The sequence below is a fragment of the Passer montanus genome, unplaced genomic scaffold (assembly GCF_014805655.1).
Source record: "Passer montanus isolate IOZ18808 unplaced genomic scaffold, ASM1480565v1 scaffold22, whole genome shotgun sequence".
NCBI classification, from domain to species: domain Eukaryota; kingdom Metazoa; phylum Chordata; class Aves; order Passeriformes; family Passeridae; genus Passer; species Passer montanus.
The window spans coordinates 13,126,958-13,147,695 of NW_024366815.1; the positions used below are offsets into that span (position 1 = coordinate 13,126,958).

Sequence of the window (20,738 nt, forward strand, 5' to 3'; positions counted from 1 at the left end):
TCAGCCTGCGCTGACTGCTCTGTATCATGGCAGTAAAAGGATAATTTAGTCAAAAGCCATAGCTTCAAGTAAATGCAGTGTTTGTGAAAGATACCGTTCTGATAGCAGTGAAAAGAGAACTCCCTACTTTTTCCCAGGAGGACAGCTTAGCTGCAGCAAATCAAATTTTGCGCTGGTGTAGCACTTCATTTATGTCTCTGAGATACCCAAAGTGATTTATTTTATTGACCGACTTAGCAGCTGGTTTTATCTGTTGCAACAGACAGTTCCAATCTAGCGAGTGAAGCTGACACTGAGATGAGCTGTATGAAGTTAGACACCTGTCATCCACTTACAAGGAGCAGCGTATTACACAAGGGTGCAACTGTGTGGGATAGCAGAGGCACGCAGAGACATGTCCAAGCCTAAACCTTAATTTTCCCTGCAGATGCTTTAAATGAGTGTCACTGGTTGTAGACACGTATGTGCTTGGCATTAGACATCTCAAGATACTTTAAAAATTACAAAGTTCTGGAAAAGCCTGGGTCATCAGAGTGTTGCTTTGAAACTGGAAGAGTGTTAAATATGATTTTAAAGGGATATCAGTGGGAAATTATTTGTTCTGAGGGGAGAAAGTTTGAAAACAGAACATTGTAGACTTTTTAGACATCCTCTTGCAATATAAATTGTATTTCTGACGGTCTAAACCAAGGGAGTTTTTGTGTAGAAGGAGTTGCTGTTTACCACTCCTGCTTTCCATTCCGTGCAACCATTATGGCTGGGTCCGGTGATGCGACATGCAATAGGCAATTCCGGGCCTGACAGTGCCGGTCGTGCTGCCCGTTCCGTTCTCAGCCTGTGTGTCGACGGGGCAGATGGAGAACCCTTGGACCCTTGGTTATTCAAAGGCCAGGATGGCGGGGCAGCGGTTATTTGGGCTATTTCCAGAGCCTCTCTCCCCGGCTGTGACAGCATCCAGGGCACGCCACCCGCCCCGGCCCCGGCCCGGCTCCCGCGCGGCCCCGCTCTGGGCGCTTCCCCGCGGCCGGCGGTGTGGGAGCGGGGGACGTCAGTGTGAGGGGGCCGGTCCTGGGCAGGGCAGGGCGCCCGCGTCCCGTCCCTCCCCGCCCCTCGCCGCGGCTCCCTCCCTCCGGCTGGGGGCGGCCGGGTCGGCCCTCGCCGGGATCCCATTCCTCCTCCCTCGGTGCATGGTCGCGGCGGGAGCGGAGGAGGGTGAGCCCGGCGGGGCGCGGGCCGGAGGCGGCGGCGAGAGCGGAGCCCCAGCGCGGAGGAGCCGCCTCTGCCCGGCAGCGGTGAGGCAGCGGCACCGCTGAAGTTGTGCGGGGTAGGGAGGACGGGAGGGAGGACGGGACGGAGGACTGGGACCGCTGGCTGCGCTTCCATTCATTGCACGAGCGGCGGCCGGGCTGCTGCTTCTCCTGGGCCAGGGCTGTAGCCTTAGGGACAGGCCGGGGACGGGGCACAGCGCGGAGGTGGCGGCAGGGACGGGGCTGTGCCGCCGGAGAGAGCCGCCCGGCGCTCGCCGGGGCAGCGGTGGAGCGGGAGGGCACCCGGGCGCCTTCCCCGCCGGCAGCGCGGCGGGGACCCAGGGCGCGACCCGGCGAGGCGCCCGCGGCCGCCAGGCCGCCTCCTTCCCTCGCTCCCCCCGTCCCCGCTCCCTCCCTCGCGCCGTGCGGAGCGGGGCGGGGCCGCGGGGCACCGCCCGTCGGGGGGCCCCGCTCGGCTTCGCGCGGGACGGGTAGCGGGAGGCGGGCTGCCCCTGGCCGCCTCTGGCCCGGGCACCTGCAGCCGCTCCCCGGGGCACGGGAGCTTCTTGGCTTTCCGCGAGCTGCCTCTGGGAGCGACGGTTCAAAGCTCACCTGGGTGCCTTCACATCGCTGACGAGTTCTTCACACTCGTCGTGTTTCTGGGACCAGTTTTTGAGGGAGGGATGTGTGTGTCTGTGTGTGTGTATTTTAGTTTTTAGGGCCCTTCAGGGAAGGGCAGGAAGTAGGTGACACAGGTTGCCGGTGCACTTTTTTTGGTAGTTTAGGTGTCGCTCCCAAGGCACTCAGTAACACATCATGAGATTGGATCCCATAATTCAGAAGTTGTGGGTGCACTGGAGCAACATCAAGTAAAACAGCATGGGCTGGCAGTGCCGTGTCCAGACAAGTGCCCGCACTGCCAGTACCTGGTGGCAGAGGAGCAATGTTGCACCATCATAGTAAATTTACACCAAGCCAGAACTAAGCAGACGCGACGCTGCGAATGTGTGCGTCCTAACGAGAGATGTATTAGTAGGAATAAATGAGCACAATTACAGAGCTCCAGCTGACCTCATCCAGAAGAGAATATTATATATGTTAATAACAAGGTTTGGCTTTCTTAGGGAAACATTTTTTAGGCACCATTAAAGATCCCTTAATGAAGATGTCTTCTTGGTCCCAGTCCTGCAGTGGGTTCTGACTGCTTCAAGCTCATACCTGCAAGGGGCCCTGTTGTTTCCAGTGGGTTTGCTTTGGTCACAGGAACCTTATGTCCTTATAGTAATTCATAGAGACCTAAATTTATGTCGTGCACAAAGAGTGGCTAACTGGGAAATGTCAGTGACATTAGATTTTGTTTTTTCTGAATCAAACATACAAAAATATAAACCAAATTAATCTCTGGGATCTTCTTGAGTATTTTATCCATGTTCATGCATTGTTAGGTCAGGGTATAGGCAGACTGTTAAGATAGTTGTTAATGACAGGGTTTCATGGGACCATTGCTCAGTTTTTCATTCAACATGCTAGTTGCAGCCACTCCAGCTTTAATCACATCACTGCTTTCTTCACAGGATTTCTCCCTCTGAGTCATGCAGTGGGTTTAATCAGTGTGGAGGAAATTGCCCACTTTATCTTTTTTTTAGTTAATCGTCTGTTTTTATTAAGCATTCTGGGAAATGTTTGCATGATGATGTACCCACACATCAGGCAAGTAGTAGTAGTAATGTGTCATTTTCTTTTACAACTGTAAATCCCTGGGAATGGATGCAGCATTGCTGTGTAAGAATGTTACATTTATTTTTATTACTTATTTAATCAAAGCATTGTTCCACCACATCTTCTAAGACACTCGTGATTGTGCTGGGCTGGTATGTTAGGATCAGAAGTACGGCTGGCAAAGACTGAAAGGAAGCCAGTAATTGCCATGATCCTTTTTCGTGTTCTAGCTTGTAGCTGTGAAGATTGCTTGTGGTGTTCTGTAATTCAGTAGGACAATGACTTATTAACTGCTATGTGTTGTTGCATCAGCAGAATCTGACTGGGCTGCAGGTGACTGTTTAGTTGGCAACCAGACAAGAAACCTGGTGTTTTATTTTGCATATGGTGCAGACATTGCTTTTTCAATAATAATTACGTGAAAAGGAGGATTCATTATTTTTCTGAGTGTTTTGGAGAACAGAATTATTATTCATCAAAATTTGTGTTTCCAGAAGATTCTACTCTGTTAGACATTGAGTACCCATTGGAGGGCTCCCCAGTAAAAGAGAAGTGATGGTTGCAACGCAGGGGATGTGTTGAACACCGGATGGCAGCTCCTAGCTAATATAAGATTTCTGCAAATTAGAAGGAAAAGAAATCAGGCAAGGAAGCAATTTCTAGGAATTTTACCCTCAGCATCTTAAACATAGCTTGTTACAAGACAAAGAGGAAAGAGTGTCTCCACATAGAAATAGCCCGTGGTGAAGCTGCTGTTTGCCTCAGAGGTGTTTGTTAACAAAGCTTGAAGTGGGAGGGTGAGGATGGCTGCCCTGCTGTCCCTAACTGTCCTCACCTCCTACACACACGTGTGTTTGTGTGTTTGTGCCCAGGCACAAGCACACACAGCTCCTCTTGTTGGCTGACCCTTCACACCATCCAGCCTGTGGGGAAGAGAGCAGTGCTCAGCTTCCAGCTGCTGGTGGCAATAAGAGAAACTGTTTTTTGTCCCCATTCCTTCCCTGTGAACAAGGGCTTTCTGTGTCTTCCTTTATCTTGCTTTCCTCTGTGTTTTCAGTGCTTCCCTTCCCTTTCAGGGGTTCCCATTTCTCTGCTTTCTGCCTACCTGATAAATAATTTTGGGGTGTCAGCATTTGAACTCTTTTGGGAACAAGGAAAGAGGTGGCAAGTTGCTGGAAGATGTTACTGATTCTCAGAGCCCTTTTTTGATGGAAGGACAATTGCTGATGTGATTGTAGTTGACAAGTCTGTTAAAATAATACCAATTTCCCTTCTGGCTTTTCAGCTTTCCCTTCTGGCTTTTTAGCTTTCTTGAAAATTGACAGGATTCTCCTGAGCTGTGGTGCCTAAAATCTGCCCTGGGAAAGTGGAACTGACAGGATGCATTCTTCCAAAATCACTGTCCTACATATGGATGAATTGGAATAAAGCTGAATGTAGGGCATTTGTGAAGCCCAGTTTAAAAAAAGAATGTTGTTATCCCTTGCCTTTTAAAATTGCTCAGGAGTTGTGGCCAGATACTGTGAAAGCTGTCTAAACAAGTAGTCAGTGCCTCCCTTCCCTTTCAAGGGTTCCCATTTCTTTGCTTTCTGCCTACCTGATAAATAATTTTGGGGTGTCAGCATTTGAACTCTTTTGGGAACAAGGAAAGAGGTGGCAAGTTGCTGGAAGATGTTACTGATTCTCAGAGCCCTTTTTTGATGGAAAGACAATTGCTGATGTGATTGTAGTTGACAAGTCTGTTAAAATAATACCAATTTCCCTTCTGGCTTTTCAGCTTTCCCTTCTGGCTTTTTAGCTTTCTTGAAAATTGACAGGATTCTCCTGAGCTGTGGTGCCTAAAATCTGCCCTGGGAAAGTGGAACTGACAGGATGCATTCTTCCAAAATCACTGTCCTACATATGGATGAATTGGAATAAAGCTGAATGTAGGGCATTTGTGAAGCCCAGTTTAAAAAAAGAATGTTGTTATCCCTTGCCTTTTAAAATTGCTCAGGAGTTGTGGCCAGATACTGTGAAAGCTGTCTAAACAAGTAGTGTTTTACTGTCTTGTAAGTAAAGTGATATTTTTATGTTACACTGCTGACAGAAGGTGATGCATTTCGGAAAAAAAATGCAGAACTGATGTCTTAATTTCCTTTCCATTTGCTTTTGTTTCTCTTTACAACTCTAGCAGGTGAGACATTAACCATGAATAAGTATTTCAACATCAGTTAATCAGAGAGTAATCAATTTTTCTAAACATATTTTCCTAAAAGACACTTTTGTGGTAGGTACTTCCAAAGAAAACCAAATGCACAGTGCAAAAATAATTAAATTATAAACTTGCTACAATGGCAAACACTGACAGCAAATATACCTGATCCATGTGAATGGGTTGGGAATGTATCTGAAATTCTGAACTGTGGCAATACATTGGACACTTACAGTATGGACACTTATAGTATGTATCCATGACTGAGTATAAATAAATCACAGCGAAAGATATTTAGAGACTGTTGTTCACATAATCAGTAGGTTCCAGTTTCTGATTCACTAACATAATTACCAAAAAAAAACAAACAAAAAAACAAAACAAAACAAAATAAAACAACCAACCCACCAAAAAAAAAAAAAACCAAAAAAAACCCCAAAAAAAGAGCATGATCTTTTGCTAAAGATGAATTTCTCCCGTTCTCATTGTCTTCTAGTTCTGTCTTTTTCAGCTTGGAGCTCTATAGTTAAGTTAGATGTGGGTTCTTCAAAGGAGAATCCAGAATATTTGATACATTGATGCATGAGAGGAATGCTGCAGCAATTTGTTCTAAAATATTTCCTATTTTGGTTTACATGTTGTTGGTTGGGGTTTCTTTAAGGGTTTCTCTGAAGTCCATGGTGAAAACATAGGAACTAAATGATAAACCATGAGAATGAAATACTATAAAAAGAGCAAAAAATGTCTGGAACAAAGCATAATTTTGTGTTGTAACCTCTGAGACTACTATAATGAACACAGACACGCAAGGAAGGCTTATTTTAGCTGATTTGTTTTTTTACCTTTAAGGTCTTCTGATTTTTTTACCTTTAAGGTCATTCTAATCAATGAAGCAATACTGCTGAAGCAGCTGTACAGTCTTCTTTGTCACTGGTGTTACCACTGTATTTCAGACTTCTTTCTCTTAATACTTAATGTCATCTTAAAGATGGTGATGGTGTTTTTGGACTGATGTCTTCTTTGTGGTATCTTACATCTTACTGATGAGTATATTTTGGATTTTAATTATACACACAGCAGTAGCTTTAGAGTTGACTAAGTGATCTTCATGGTTGCTGACACCTGACATTGCATACATTATATGCCTTTCTTGTACATAATTTCTGAAATTCAGCAAAAAGTATCAATGCTGTCATTCCATTCCAGATCAATAGCATAAAATAATGGATAGATCAATAGATAAAATAATATACTATGCCTTAGTACAACTGATACTTTACCTTAAAGTTTGACTGTAGCTTGTCAGCCTTTTCATTCCTTCTGATCCCAATTAAGTTTTTCTGTAAGAGTCCTTTAGGAGAAAATCCTGTGAGTTTAATGCTAGTAGAAATTATCAATATCGTGATTGTAGCAATTAGAATCAGAGCCTGGTCTGAATTTAATGTTGCATTACTTTATTAAAAGCCATACAGTTTTAAAATCTGTTTTATTTGAGCAGTGTGACTTCTCAGGGTTGTTGAGACTTTGGTTAGCTGTGGCAGGACTTTCTTGGTTCAGCTTTCAGTGATAATCTCTTAAATCTGTTTGGAAAGAATTACCTGTGATGTGGGAAGATAAATTCAGTCTCTGTATTTATTTGATCTTCTGCTGAGATTGCAGATGGAGTGCCAGTTGGTGCCATCTGTGTTTATAGATTTTGCAATAGTATTCACTGGGAGATTATCTGAAAGCCAAATCAGTTTACATAGGTCAGTGAATTGCAGTTTGCAAGCCTTTTGTCTGGGATCATTGTAAACAAGTTTTTCAGACTTTTCATTGAACTTTCATTTGTCTAAACCTGAAGTGTGTGGTGGTGATAGTACACCAGTATTATATGTTGGTAGATACATTTGTCTTTAATGGTTATGTACTCTTGTTTTGTCTCTTAGCATGTGCATATTACTTCGATACATCATCTCCAAACAGTAAGTGTGTGGAGGGAAGGCTGTGTCAAAACTACTTTCATATAAAGGGGTGAGGTTTTTTATTTAATGTCTAATAAGTCCTCTATGTATATACAGTGTTGTAAATATAGTTACGGTTCCTGCTGTTAAAGTACCTGCAGAAGAGAAGGTGCTGCAGATAAGAGTACATATTCTATCAGGTATTAGGAGTTTACTGATGTTCTGGTTTCAGCTGAGTTAGTTATTTTCCTTCATAATAGCTGATATAGTCCTATGTTTTGAATTTAGTATGAGACTGATGTTGATAGCACAGTGATGTTTTTGTTGCTGCTGAGCTATAGTCATACCAAGTCAGGGACTTTGCAGCTTCTCATGCTCTGATAGCAAGTAGACTGGGATGCACAAGAAGGTGGAAGGAAATGCAGCCATGATAGCTGACCACAACTGGCTTCAGGGGTGTTTCACACCAAGTCCTATGGTGTGAAATGAGCATTATGCTCAGCAATAAAGCTTGGTGAAGAAGAAGGGGATTGCAGTGATGATGTTTGTCTTCCCCAAGTCACTTTTAGCTGTGATGGAGCCCTTCTCCACTGGTGATTGATGAACACTGTGAAGCGTTAATTCAGTTCCCTGTTTTGCTTTGCTTAAATGCATGGCTTTTGCTTTACCTATTAAAGTGTCATGAGTTTTATCATTTTCCCTTTTCTGATTCTCCTCCCTATCCCCATGAGGGAGACTGAGTGACAGTCATGACAGCTAAAGCAATATTTGTACAAAGTACCTCCACAGAGTTCTTTTGTGCAAAGAATGGCAGCATCTTTTTGCACAACTGTTTAATACTGATGAATAATACAGACTGAAATATGCTTGAAATATAAATATGCTTGAAATAAAAATATTGGAGAATATCTCGTGCAAATACTCTAGTTCTTGCAGCCTGCTATGAAACTTTTTTCAGAAAATAAGGCAGTAGGTATTCATGGTCATCATGAAAATTTTGGCAATTGTAACTATTTCAGAATAGCCACGTGATTAAGACTTGAATGTCATTCTCCACAGGCAGGTCTGAGTAATTTAAAGTTTACAAGAAAATTTTAAATATAAGTTCTAGTTTTAATATTATAATGCATTATTTTATTTTGCTTGTGGGAAATAGTAGCATATATTTTCATTTTATATTCAGTCATACTTGTGGATATGTTTCTGTGCTCTTAGAAAGTCATTTTAAGTTCAACACAAGTGGTGGGACGAATATGGCATAATAATAAAAGCTTCATGCATTCTTACATCTCATCTCTCTCTCTCTCTCTCTCTCTCTCTCTCTCTCTCGCTCTCTCTCTCTCTGCATGGATTTTTCTCCAGCTAGTTTTTATCTGGTGTGGTTTCCCTTTTAGGAGTTAACAAAGGTCTAATTTTTTTCTGTTTTGGGGCTTTTAAAGGTACTAATAGACCTGCTGCATGACAGCTGGCATATAAGATATTCCGCAGACTGCCCAGCTGATTGCACTGCTGAGATGGTAGGTCATTTAGAAGAGGTATCCAGTTTGCAGGAATGTGGATGAGGTTTGTGTTGCGTACACATGTTTATTCAATCATTAGTCATGATCATGACTGCATAAAATCAGTGCAATTACCTTCAACCAATCTTTACATCTAAGTGGCCCAGACCGCATTCCATGATAGCCCTGGCAGCTTGAATTTGAGCTTGCCTTTTGTCGCAGCTGAATTTGGAGTACGGAAGTATCCATCCTTTCTTGAGCTTGGTTACTGCAAGAATGGTATATGTTAATGTGAAAGAGAGAAAGTCCTGTCTAAAACAGAGCTTTAGGAATAGTCTAATTTTTTTGGTGTTTGACTGGCCTGTACCAGCAGTTTACCTTGTTTTTCTGTTGCTCACTGCATGCATTGCACAGTAGGTAAACAATCCTTAAGAGAGCACTGGGGCTGTCTCACATAGTCATGTGCACTGTACTCTGTGTAGTATGCCTCCGCTTCCCAACCAGATTTAAAGAAGGCCCAGGCAAGGTCAGAGAATAGAAGTCCACATTTTCAGCAAAGTGACTCCAGCGCTTGGCTGGCGGTCCCTCCTTCTTTCCACAGGCTCCTTGGAACTGGGCAAAGAAAGGGTCTCAATAAATAATTTATTTATTAGCAGGTTGTAACTTCTTATTTTCCAGAGCAGTCAACCCTGTAGCTCTCTTTAACCTTCCACCCCACCCCGCTTTTTAATTTTGTTGTTGTTATATCATTGGGAGGAAGAGATTCCACCTGATATCCCAAGAATATCATACAAAGATAAGACCAGAAGAGACCTTATGGCATCATCTACTCCATTCTTCTGCCTCAGATTAGGATCATCTGTATCTGTCATCTGTGACTTGTTCTGAGGAACTCAGTGGTCTCCCTTACATCATCATGACATGTTAAGATTTTCGTTGTGTGTTATCCAATTAATTCCTTTCCTGTAGTAATTTAATACTACAGTTGCTCATTCTACATTTGTCTAGGACAAAGCAAGTAATTATTTTTTGTGTATTGTGGTTTTTAAATAGCATGCTTTTTTTCACCTCAGAGGCGCTGGGTTTTGTACACTGGTTATTTTTGTTGCTTTTCTTTGGGTTACCTTTCATTACTTTGCATCTATTTTGTTTGTCCAGTTAAGAATATATTTATCTTGAGGCTCTAATGATGTAGAATAAATCAGAACGGGATCCTCCTCTTACATACTTAGTGACGTGATGAGGATCTTCTTTTCAGCACTGTGATTCTCTTCAGCAGTTAAACTGATGAGGAGAAGAGACATCTGGGATGTGATGATACTTTTGTAAAAACATGAATGGCATGGTGAGGGGCTTAGGGATAAGTTGTTCATTTTCTCTCCCAGTACAAGAACTAATGAGTGTGAAAATTAAACTAGCAGGTGTTGGGTTTGGAATAGCAGAAAGAGGAATTTTGTAATGCACATATATTAAATTGTGTAACTCCACAGGATGTTGTGGATACTGAAAATTTATACCAATTTGAAGTGAAACTGGACAAAATTAATGGAAAAAAGAGTCTGTAAGGGATTATTAAATACATAAGCATGACCTCTGGCTTTGAAAGTCCCTGAGCTGCAAATTATTGGAGACAAGTATTTGGGGAAAGTATGACTAAATGATTACACTATTCTCATGCTCTTCCCCAGACATCTGCTTTTGGCTGCTCTTGGAGACAGAGGTACTGCATAGACAATTTGACCTGGCATGATTTTAGATTCGTCCTTTTTAATTGTAAAAACTTAAGACACATTTTTTTATGAGTTAACAGCTCAGGGTAGCATCTGCAATCCTTGTACTTTTTAGACCAAAAGCCTCCAATCCATTTTCCATGTAATTTAAGACAGAAGAAGTTTCTTAATAAAACACAAAGATTATCATGAACATTTGTCTCCTGCCAGTTGGCGTCAACTGCAAATTATGTTTCATTTCAGTCATGCTAAACTGCCAGATGAGATAATACATATTGTCTCATTTAGGCAATCTAAGCAGCTATGTCTGTAATCCTAACTTGGCTTTTCTGAATTATTTTCTCCTACGTGTGTGTGAAATTGTATTTAATATGAAAGTTTTTTGGTTTTTTGCCCATCTGCCTTCTCGTGTAGATACATTTTAACTGCTTACATGAACACATGCTACATGAGATTCCCTGCAGAGTTAGAGAAAAGACTGAAAGCCTTTATGTCTCTGATAGGGACAGACGAGTCTAGAGGGAGGAGGATGCTTTGTTGCTCTTTACCCTATAGATTTACTGATTTACTGGTTTATTTGATTTAGATGTTGATTCAATGATACATCTTTAAGGCACTTGTAAGCTAATCAAAACCCATAACCACATGCTGCAAATGTCTCATGTAAATATAACTTTTCATCCTCAGTTTTAATGTTAACCTTATACTAGTAGGTTTTCTGTTCTGTCAGATGTTGCTCATCTCTGTGACTCTGACAATACCTAAATAGATAATTGTTTTTACTTTTTCAGCTGATGTGAAGTCAGCTTGAGTGCAGCATCCTGCACTCAGACAAACTTGACAGAAATGTGCTTGTGCCTTTGCTTGCTTGGGCATAAATTTGTATTGCGTAGTGGTCATATAAAATGGTGATGTACCAAATGGTTATCTGGCATTTATGAAGACACAGCCATATGTTGCACATGTCTTCTTTACTTTTCTGTTGTGTATTAATATGTTTAACACATTTTGGCTGGGTTTTCTAAAGTGAGTGTGGGGGTTAAATTAATAGTGATTTCCCTCCAGACTATATCTGTAGGCTGCTTCATGTTTTACCACATAAATGTTTCCTCTATTCTTGTAATATCAAGTAAACAATTTTATGTTCCTCCTCTCAGTGGTTTGGGGCATGAGAAAAAGCAATTTTGCCAGGAGGTGCAAAGCCTGTGCAGTGATCATAGTGGCAGTGAGGGTGTTTTATGCCAGTTATTAGGCTGTTCTGTGTTACTGGTGGTTGATTTCCTAGATTTATCCTGTGCTACTGCAGTGGAGTCTAAGTTGAAGATACAAGGATCATGTAGATATTAGGAATTTCCTTTGTGAGCCTCTGTCGTCTGTAACTACATCTGCTCTTGGGGTAAATTCATCATACTTTTACTCCACACACTTTGCTTTACATACCAGAGTGGGCTATATTTGAAGTGTGTGGCTTTGGAGGTGGGAAGGGAAAGGCAACATTTTGGTTTGTGTAGGTGAAACTGCTGAAGTTTGTTGTAAATAACTGTGAGTGCTCTTGTGTTATTGTTGGGATGTTTGTATATAGTAAATACTTTGATCTCTACATACTGACTGAACATTAATGAATGTTAGTAAAGTTGTTTTCTGACTGCTTTAAGAACAGACTCTAGGAAAGCCTAGAAGGATTCTTTTGTTCAAATATCATTATTTAATACTTGCAGATATTTGAACTGATGATGTATTTGCATATAGCAAACAGAATTCTCTTCTCTGAAGGATTATTAAAGCTGTGCCAAATTCAGTTTGTCACAGTCAACAGCATCACAGCTGGGTATTTTGGAACTGATAAAAGTAACTATTCTTTTTAGGCAGTAAAGTTTTCCAGCTCTTATGTTGGACTAAAACACCTCTCCTGTATGGACAGAGAAAGATTCAGCTGTCTTTAACTGATTATGCTGACAAGTGTGCCAGGTAACATGAAGCTACTGTTTAGATATCTAACTGTATTTTAGCTGAAGAATAGTGCAAGGTTCTTTCCCAGAAATTCGGGGAATGTATCAGAGAGACTCACACTTTAAATGTGATCTGTGAAAACAGTGAACAACAACAACAAAAAACTTTGTAATGGTTTTTCTCCATTTAGCCTTTTGCTGTTGAGTTATGCTGAAAAAAAAAATAAAAATGTGCCATTGTATCTAGGTAGCTATCATGATTGATTGTTCATTGACCTCAGATATTGACTGAGTAAATTTTTTTCTTTCAGTGAGGATGAAAAGTTCGTATTTGAGTCAAACAAACCAAATAATATGGAAAACAGATCTCTCTCTTTCCAATGCACCTTCCTTTACTGGAAGGACTGAACAAAAACTGATCAGTATCAGTGCTATTATTGCTCTGTTGTGTTCTTCTCTATCAGATAATATAAAATGCTATTTAGAAGCATTGGTTAATTCAAATCTAGTAGCAATAGTACATCAGACTGGTGTCTTTCTGGCCTGAGGCATCATTTATCAGCTGAAAAGAGCAGTTTATGGGTAGCCATCTTTGCAAAAGTGAAATATACTCTACATTCTCTCCAAAACCTTTAGCTGTTACAACTCATAGGAGGAAGTTGGTCTGATAGCTGAGGAATGAGCACTTACAGTCCCAGTGTATGGTGAAGAGGTTTGCAGTCTGGGGGGAAACACAATTATCTGCTACTTACTTTTTGTGGGCTGACTTAGACCATTATGTGTCCTTCCTTAGTCAAATTCTCAGAAATACAAAGTTTCTTTTTAAGAAAGCAGAGGCTTGTTTTTAAGTTTGTTTCCTGTGGTTTTTCTGCATAGCCTCAGAAGCTCCGATGAATATGTATCTTCTTATTTAAAGAGGAAGCAGGTATGGTCAAACATTTGTTTTCCCTAAAGGAACTGTAATTGGTATGAATAACAAAAAATGCATTACATGAAATAGGAACAAACAAGCATTAATAGGGCTTAATATGCAGAGATGTCTTGAAGAGTCCTGTGCTTGGGGCACTGTAGTCATAAAAAGAGAAGGCAGAAGCTCCAAGTGACAGTGCAAGGGGCCCCTCTTTGTGAGCTTCCTTGCTCAGGACAGGGAGCATTCTGTTGTCTTTGGATAACCACAGACATCTTGACTTTGCTTGAGAGAAGCGAAGAGCGTATCTCTTAATTTGCATTTTGATGGTAGAAATAGTGTTTGTACTGGTCTTGCAGTGAGGCTGGTGTCCTGCTTAAGGAATAAGAAATAGTCCACCAACCTCTTCTGTCTGCTGCTTAAAAATAGCAACTTCATAGAGTCTCTCTGCTGTATGTCACTGTTCTTGTTTTGCATATAACTAAATTAATTATTTGATTCTGGATGAGTTATATGTCCTCATAGCTCTGAATTTAACTAGTTTGAATTGTGTTTTTCTGTTGTTTTAACATGTGCATGCCATTAATGGCTTAATAATGTAGTATAGTCTTTGTCTGTAATCCAAGAGAGGAATGAACATTGCTGCTCAGCATTGTCATTAGTGAGTAGAGGCTGATTTAAGCTTTGAATCTTAATTTCTCTGTGCATAATTTATTTTAGTTATTTTTATTTGCGTGTATGTGTTTTCATTTGACTGAGATAAAGATATAAAGCAGAAAACTATATGTGGTTATAGTCAGCATAAAACTGTCTAGGCTGCCGAAGGTTGATTTTTTTTTCTGGATTTTTTCCTCCTTTTTTCTTTGAAGTTCACATGCCTTCACAGTGGAATAAATGATTCAGTAGTTGGTCCATCCCCCTGGATTATGGATCCATTGAGAGCCAAGATTTTTAATGGCTCGTATGTGATCTATCTTCTTTTTGAAGATAGGGTACGGTTGTTTTTTGGAAAGTGCACACATACCTAACCTGTCAGTTGGAGGAGAAGCAGCTGTTGAATGAAAAATTTCATATTTCTTCTTCTGTAATTTAACATGATTAGGAAGTAGTTGGTTTTCCTTTGCATGTAGGTTTAATTTGCATTGTAGGCTGGCAGCACATCATCCATACCCACTTTTGTGGTTGCTGACTGTGGCTCAGAGACCTTTGTAGTTCTGAGGGCTTTTGCATCTTGAAGTTTTAAAAAGTAAATGAGACAGTCAACAAAAGACTTTGTTTTTCCTATTTGCATTGCATTATTGGGGAGTTCAAGCCTCTGAAGAGGCCTGTAGCTATTCCTGCATCCTTAAATGCCACTGGGATAGCCGGCGTTGAGTCTGGCAGTGATGGTAGTTCTTGGTGCTGGTAACCATTTGGTGAATGTCTCTCTCATTTTCCAGCCATATGTAAGTAATCTGAGCATTGCCCTGGGTGGGTGAGTTGCTTCATCACTAATATGTGTGACTTTCTGGAGGGAGTGTGTGGTCCAAGAGACCTCACAGATTTCCTGAACATGGCCCACACTGTAGTTATGTCTGTTATTTATTATATCCTTTCAGAAACAGAAGATAAACTAGTTTCCCTAATGACTATGTTTTTTCATATGCTTAAATGAGCTTCTGCCTGTAGAGGGGAGATATTTTGGCTCCCTTTCACTTATTTTCTGTGTACTAATGTTTTTGTGCAGCTCAGCTGGAAAATTCACCACCTACGCATTGGTTTATTCCAGCACAAGATAGATAGCTGTTTAATATGTGAATAGTTCAATTTTTAAACATGTGTACTGTCTGGAAAATATTATAAAAGCAAATGTGTGTTGCAGTTTTTATGATGTTTAATATTCATAATAATGTGATTGTTAGTTATATTGGTAACTTTTGAGATGTATTTTGAGCCTCACAAAAAACCGCAGTCTTAATTTTGATTGAGTGGACATGTGAAAAAAGTAGTGTTTGACCATAACTGGCATGCAGAAAAACTAGTACATGATTTTCCAGGACAGAAATCTGTGAAAAAAATATCATCAGATATAGACATCATAGTATCATCCTCATTCAACATCAAGCATCCCAGTTTAAGTAAGAGGAAGAAATTGGTTGAGTTTTATCTTGAAATATTTTATTTAATACTATGCAGATATGCAGTTTAAACTAAAAAGAAAATGGATCCAAGTAACCTAAAACCTATTAAAGAACTAGGAAAATCTGTAAGATCTGAGTTTGAGGTAGTAATGAAAAAATATGAGTTCCAATTATATGCTAAAATATTCTAGGGACCAACAAAGGGGGCGGGAGAAAAATTGTTTCTTTCCTGTTTTATGAACACTTCTTTGTCCATTTACATTTACATTTGTTTGAATTGCAGGCATTTCAGGGTACATGTTACGAAAAGTTGTTGATGGATTCACAGGAATTAAGAAGAAGGTGTCAAAAGGATCAAAGGGTTGGTGGGAAGATTTATGAGGGAAACAAAACTACTCTTAATAGTCTTTTTGAACAGTGGTGAAATTAGGTCAAAGATAGGTGATAATGAAATGAAGAAAACGTGAGCTGTGTGTCAGTGTTATGTTTGTATTGAAATAATTTTCTCTGGAACTGTTTCCCATCAAATACCAAAAATTGCATTAGTCAGATACAATAAAATTAAATGCGTTACTTTGTTCAGAAAGCAGTGCTGTAATGAGCAGTCTTGCATTGGCCTAGACTGAGCAAACGGTCTATTCCCTACCTCCAATTTCTGAGAACCATTTGTGGGGTTTGTGTTGATTTTAGATGAACTTTAGCTTCATTAGTGTTAAAGTTTATTAGTTTTTGAACTTGTGTTAGAAATTGTAATGGAAATATTTGCCAAATATTATTTTAATATGCAGAATCTACATGGTGATACTTAGATGTGTAGGTTTATAGTTAACCCCTGTCATTTTCCATGTCTGGGAAACTTTCATGTGTGATGATGTCAAATGGTTCATGTAATCAGTCACTGGAAATTTTAAATGTAACCAGTAGGCAATGAACTAGATCAAACAAAACAAAGGAATATGACCTCTGTTCTAAAAAACCAGGGAAGCAGAATTTTTTGAACAAAAGGAATAACTGAGGTATTTCCATTCCTCTTCCAAAACCTCATAACTATATCTCTTATGAATTAATGACTACTGCTCATAATTTACTTCTCAGATAAATCACTGAACAACTGCATTTGTAGTCATACAGTGTTCTGGTGTTTCCTTAAGAGGTGGGTTGGCACACTGCCAGGACGTGTGGTTCATTAAATTAATTATTCCTGGTAAATACAGATTTTGAAGTCATGAGGCACTCGCTCACTTCATAATTTGAGGAAGCTTTCTGTGATTCTGTCTGCTTACATTTATAGTTTGTGCATTTATGACTGATGCTTTAGAAAGATAAATGTTGCCCAAAAAATTAAGACAATCAAAAGTTTCTAAAAGCAAAGTTAACTCATCCCTTTTTACAGTCAGTTTATTCATTGCATTGTTGAACTATTAGGCTTTTTAGTGGCATGAATGGTTTGAGTGGATTGACTTTTAAAGTAGCAACCAATTCCTCAACTTGTCCATATTCTGGCATGACTGCTGATGAGAAAAAGTACTTCTAAGAAACCTCAGTATTCTGGAACATAACTGAGGGACATTGTTTTGCAATTAGGAAGATGCATGTATTATCAGTTGGTCTTTCATTGTAGCTAGGGATTTCTTTAACATGAAAATTTAAGGCACGATCTATGGACTAACAGTTTTATTCTGAAACAGAATGCAATAATATCTTTGCTTTCCTCTCGTAACAGATAATGCAAAATTAGATGTTAAATTAGACTTCATTTTGATAGGACCAGAATAGCAGAAAATTAAGTGGTGTCAGTTTCTTGATAAAATTTCAAGTATTGATTTTTGTATTGAAATTATGTCTGTTAAATGGAACATCTGTCTTGTTTCAGCAGTAATGAAAATAATTGTTTTTAAAAAGTGTATCTTCACTTTAGTATCTTGAATTTTTTTATCTTCTGCTCTTGTCAGTTCCTCAGAGCCTGTATTTATTATTACTTTTGGTCAAGTAATGAAGTTGTGTTAAGCTTTTGAGAAAGAAATGGGTGGAGATAATAGTGAAAGGAGAGAGATTTACTTAAGAGATCTGTTGCTGTTTGGTTTTTTTTTGTTTTGTTGTGTTTGGGATTTATTAATGTTTGGGGGCTTTTGGGTTGTATTTTTTTTTTTTTTGTTCATTTGGGGGTTTTTTGTTTCAGCTTTTTAGGGGGTTTGGTTGGGAGTTTTCGTTTATTTTGTTTTTTGGGGGTTTTTGTTTGTATGTTTTGGGGGTTGTTTGTTTGTTTGGGTTTGTTGTGGTTGATCTGACTTTGGTAGAAGAAGAATGTTCTGAATCTGCATGTCAGTAGCTTTGGAGAGGCTATCCAGTACTGGGAGGTTGTCTTGAGGTACCAAGTGAACAGGGCATATTTTTCAGCCACTTACAAAATCCTAATTCTATTCATTTATATAACTAATTTATTTATTTATTTAATATAGTATTGAAGACACAAATTCCAATTCTTACGACATGTTTTGTTGTGTTTGGGATTTATTAATGTTTGGGGGCTTTTGGGTTTTATTTTTTTTTTTGTTCATTTTTTGTTCATTTGGGGGTTTTTTGTTTCAGCTTTTTAGGGGGTTTGGTTGGGAGTTTTCGTTTATTTTGTTTTTTGGGGGTTTTTGTTTGTTTGTTTTGGGGGTTTTTGTTTGTTTGTTTGGGTTTGTTGTGGTTGATCTGACTTTGGTAGAAGAAGAATGTTCTGAATCTGCATGTCAGTATCTTTGGAGAGGCTATCCAGTACTGGGAGGTTGTCTTGAGGTACCAAGTGAACAGGGCATATTTTTCAGCCACTTACAAAATCCTAATTCTATTCATTTAAATAACTAATTTATTTATTTATTTAATATAGTATTGAAGACACAAATTCCAATTCTTACGACATGGTAAGACTGCATAACAGATACACCATGAACTGCCTGAGATGCACTTTCAGATGTTTTCAGGAGAACTGTAGTTGTGATGGTGACATGATGAAGTTTTCATTTAGAGTTTTAAAAAACAAAAGGAAACTAAGTATGTTAAATAACACTAATAGCATTCTATCTACTTATCTTTCTCTTCAGGGGGAATTACTGTTTAATGTTGTCTGGAGCTGTATGGAATTGTAAGGAGGCCCATAATGCATTCTTGAGCTCCTGCTGATGAGACTTTTGTGCATTTTTAAAGGTACCTCAGAAGCTGACAGACACTTATGAGAGATAATCTTCCTTTCCTTTTTAAAACTCTGCTTACTGACACTTGAGGAGAATACCAGCATCAATTAACATGAACTGGTGCTGAAAATTTTAATAACTAGGAATAACTGTACACAGCTTTAGCTATATATTTGGGTTTCAAGTTTAGGTGGATCTGTGATCTAAAACTGCAAAAAATTACTTTTCTGAAAAGTGATGAAAGACAAATGACCCATTCAGCAATGATGGTGTTGCAGTACCCAGAGATCTGACTGAAATTTAGGGGGACTATCAAGGGGAAAAGGAGGTGAACTGAAATGTGTGACTTCCACCCATCCAAATTATAGATGGTATATCTGCTTAGGATCACATAGATGAGAAGAAATTAGTTCTGCATGTGCAGAAATGGAAATTGTGGGCTGGAAATTTAATTAAAAACCCAAAGCCAGCATAGCTGATGTTGTCACAATTAAAGCCCTTTTCCAATAGTAAGTGCTCCATGCCCATTTTCAATTGTCTTAAAATTCTGAAAGAATATCCATTTTTTGTTTGTCTCAATTATTTGAGAGTATACAGTTGCTGGAGGGCTTGTGGGTCCCAAAGTCTGGTCTTTAGGGGTTGTATGCAGCTATACAGTAGATTCTTCATTTTAAGAGCTTTGCAGAGATGTCTTCTCATCATGATGCAACTCAAAATGTTTCCCAGTGCCACCTATTAAGCTTCAGATGTCTGTTCATTTCTAACATACACAGTGTATCTGTATTAAATCTGAAATTACAAAAATAGTAGTTTTTGGCATTAATAATTTGTGGTTCAAATTATTAGGGGAGGATAATAATCAGTATTATCAAAACTTAGTCTCCCACCTATTTCACCTCAAGGTGACTTCAGTTTTTGGATACTGAGGAGTCACCTACAAATCTTTAGGAGAAGTCAAAACTCTGCCCCTTGAGTTTGATTGTCCTGATCACTGTGCTCAGGACTGTTGAGCTTTTTCTGTTAGAAGCAAATTGAACAGCACATTACAGTTTGGGCATTAGTATGAATGGCACAACTGTAAATGAGAGAGCAAAACCAACAAGATATTTATAATTAGTGTTGTTCAGTATTTGGAACAGACACCATAGCGCTTATCACAAATCTGTAACAAAACAGGCTGCAGTCCAATAACTACAGCCGTAAACAGAATCCATTAAAATCACCAAGGCCAAAGAAAGTGCATTCAGAAAATCTGGAAAAGCTGAGCAGTAAGTTCTCTGTTCTATTAATGCTATTTACATCTCCATCCTCTTCACCTTTCCCACCAATTTATTATTTTTTTTTCTTTTGGAGAAGTTTCAGAGGCTAGACTATGACATAAGTGTTCTGTCTCTATTAGATTACATGTGATGACTTAATGTACAATGGACTTATGGGCTGGATCTGTGTTTTGTTATGGACTGCTGGGGAGGAGAGCTGAATGTACAGATGTGTGAGTGACTGTGCTGTCAGCCCTGAACAGTCAGAGTGCCCTTGCTGCCTGAGAAGGTAAGGGCAGATTGATGGTAACAGGCAGTGATACACTATGTATTCACTGTGCCCCATCATTGGTAGTTTCAGTCCTGACCTTCTGCATCAAGTTGTGGTAGGCAGCAATATTTTGCTCCTCGAGCAGTGGGTGCTGCTTGAAAACCATGCTCTCCTTCCTTCAGGGAAACGGTGCTGGGTGGACTGGATAGAAATGCTGGAAAAGGCTGGCTGTGTATATGACATTGGGTTGTCTTTGGTGGGATTGAATGAATAAGCAATCAAATAAGTGTATAAAACTAATGCTGACTGTTACAGGCTTGTGGTAAATTCATCTGATGAAAATTTCTAAGTTTGTTTTTAATGTGACCAGTTGATGGATAAAGATGTGTAATAGACTTAGGTGAAGTACTTAACCTGTCAACAACCATTTTTGCTCACAACGTTAACCAAAGCAAAATCAAAGTATCAGCTTTGACCTGGCTAAGTGACAGGTGCCGAATGTAACTGTAAATATGGAGTTGTTTTTGTTTAGCTGGATTTGCAGATAAGCTGCTGTCTCTTCACTGGTTATTTTATTGGTGACAAAAATCACATTACCCATGTGAGCCTCTGGAGAGTCACAAAACCAGAGCTTGCAAGGCCCTAAAGGACGCCTGTGGTCAGGCAGCCTGACTTTCAGGGCAGTGGAGGCATTCTATATTTCTGGATTAATTCTTGTTCAACC

General features: G+C 39.6%; 1 protein-coding gene across 2 annotated transcripts in view; it reads left to right on the forward strand.

Annotated features, from left to right (window-relative positions):
• Positions 1–864: 864 nt before the first annotated feature.
• LHFPL2 (LHFPL tetraspan subfamily member 2) overlaps positions 865–20,738 on the forward strand; it is a 120,174-nt gene continuing 100,300 nt past the window's right edge. The window contains exon 1 of one of the 2 annotated variants that reach the window (XM_039709947.1): positions 865–1,324. The gene's annotated coding sequence lies outside the window, so the exon portion shown is untranslated. The remainder of the gene's footprint in view (positions 1,325–20,738) is intronic. The other variant, XM_039709946.1, reaches the window with a different exon arrangement.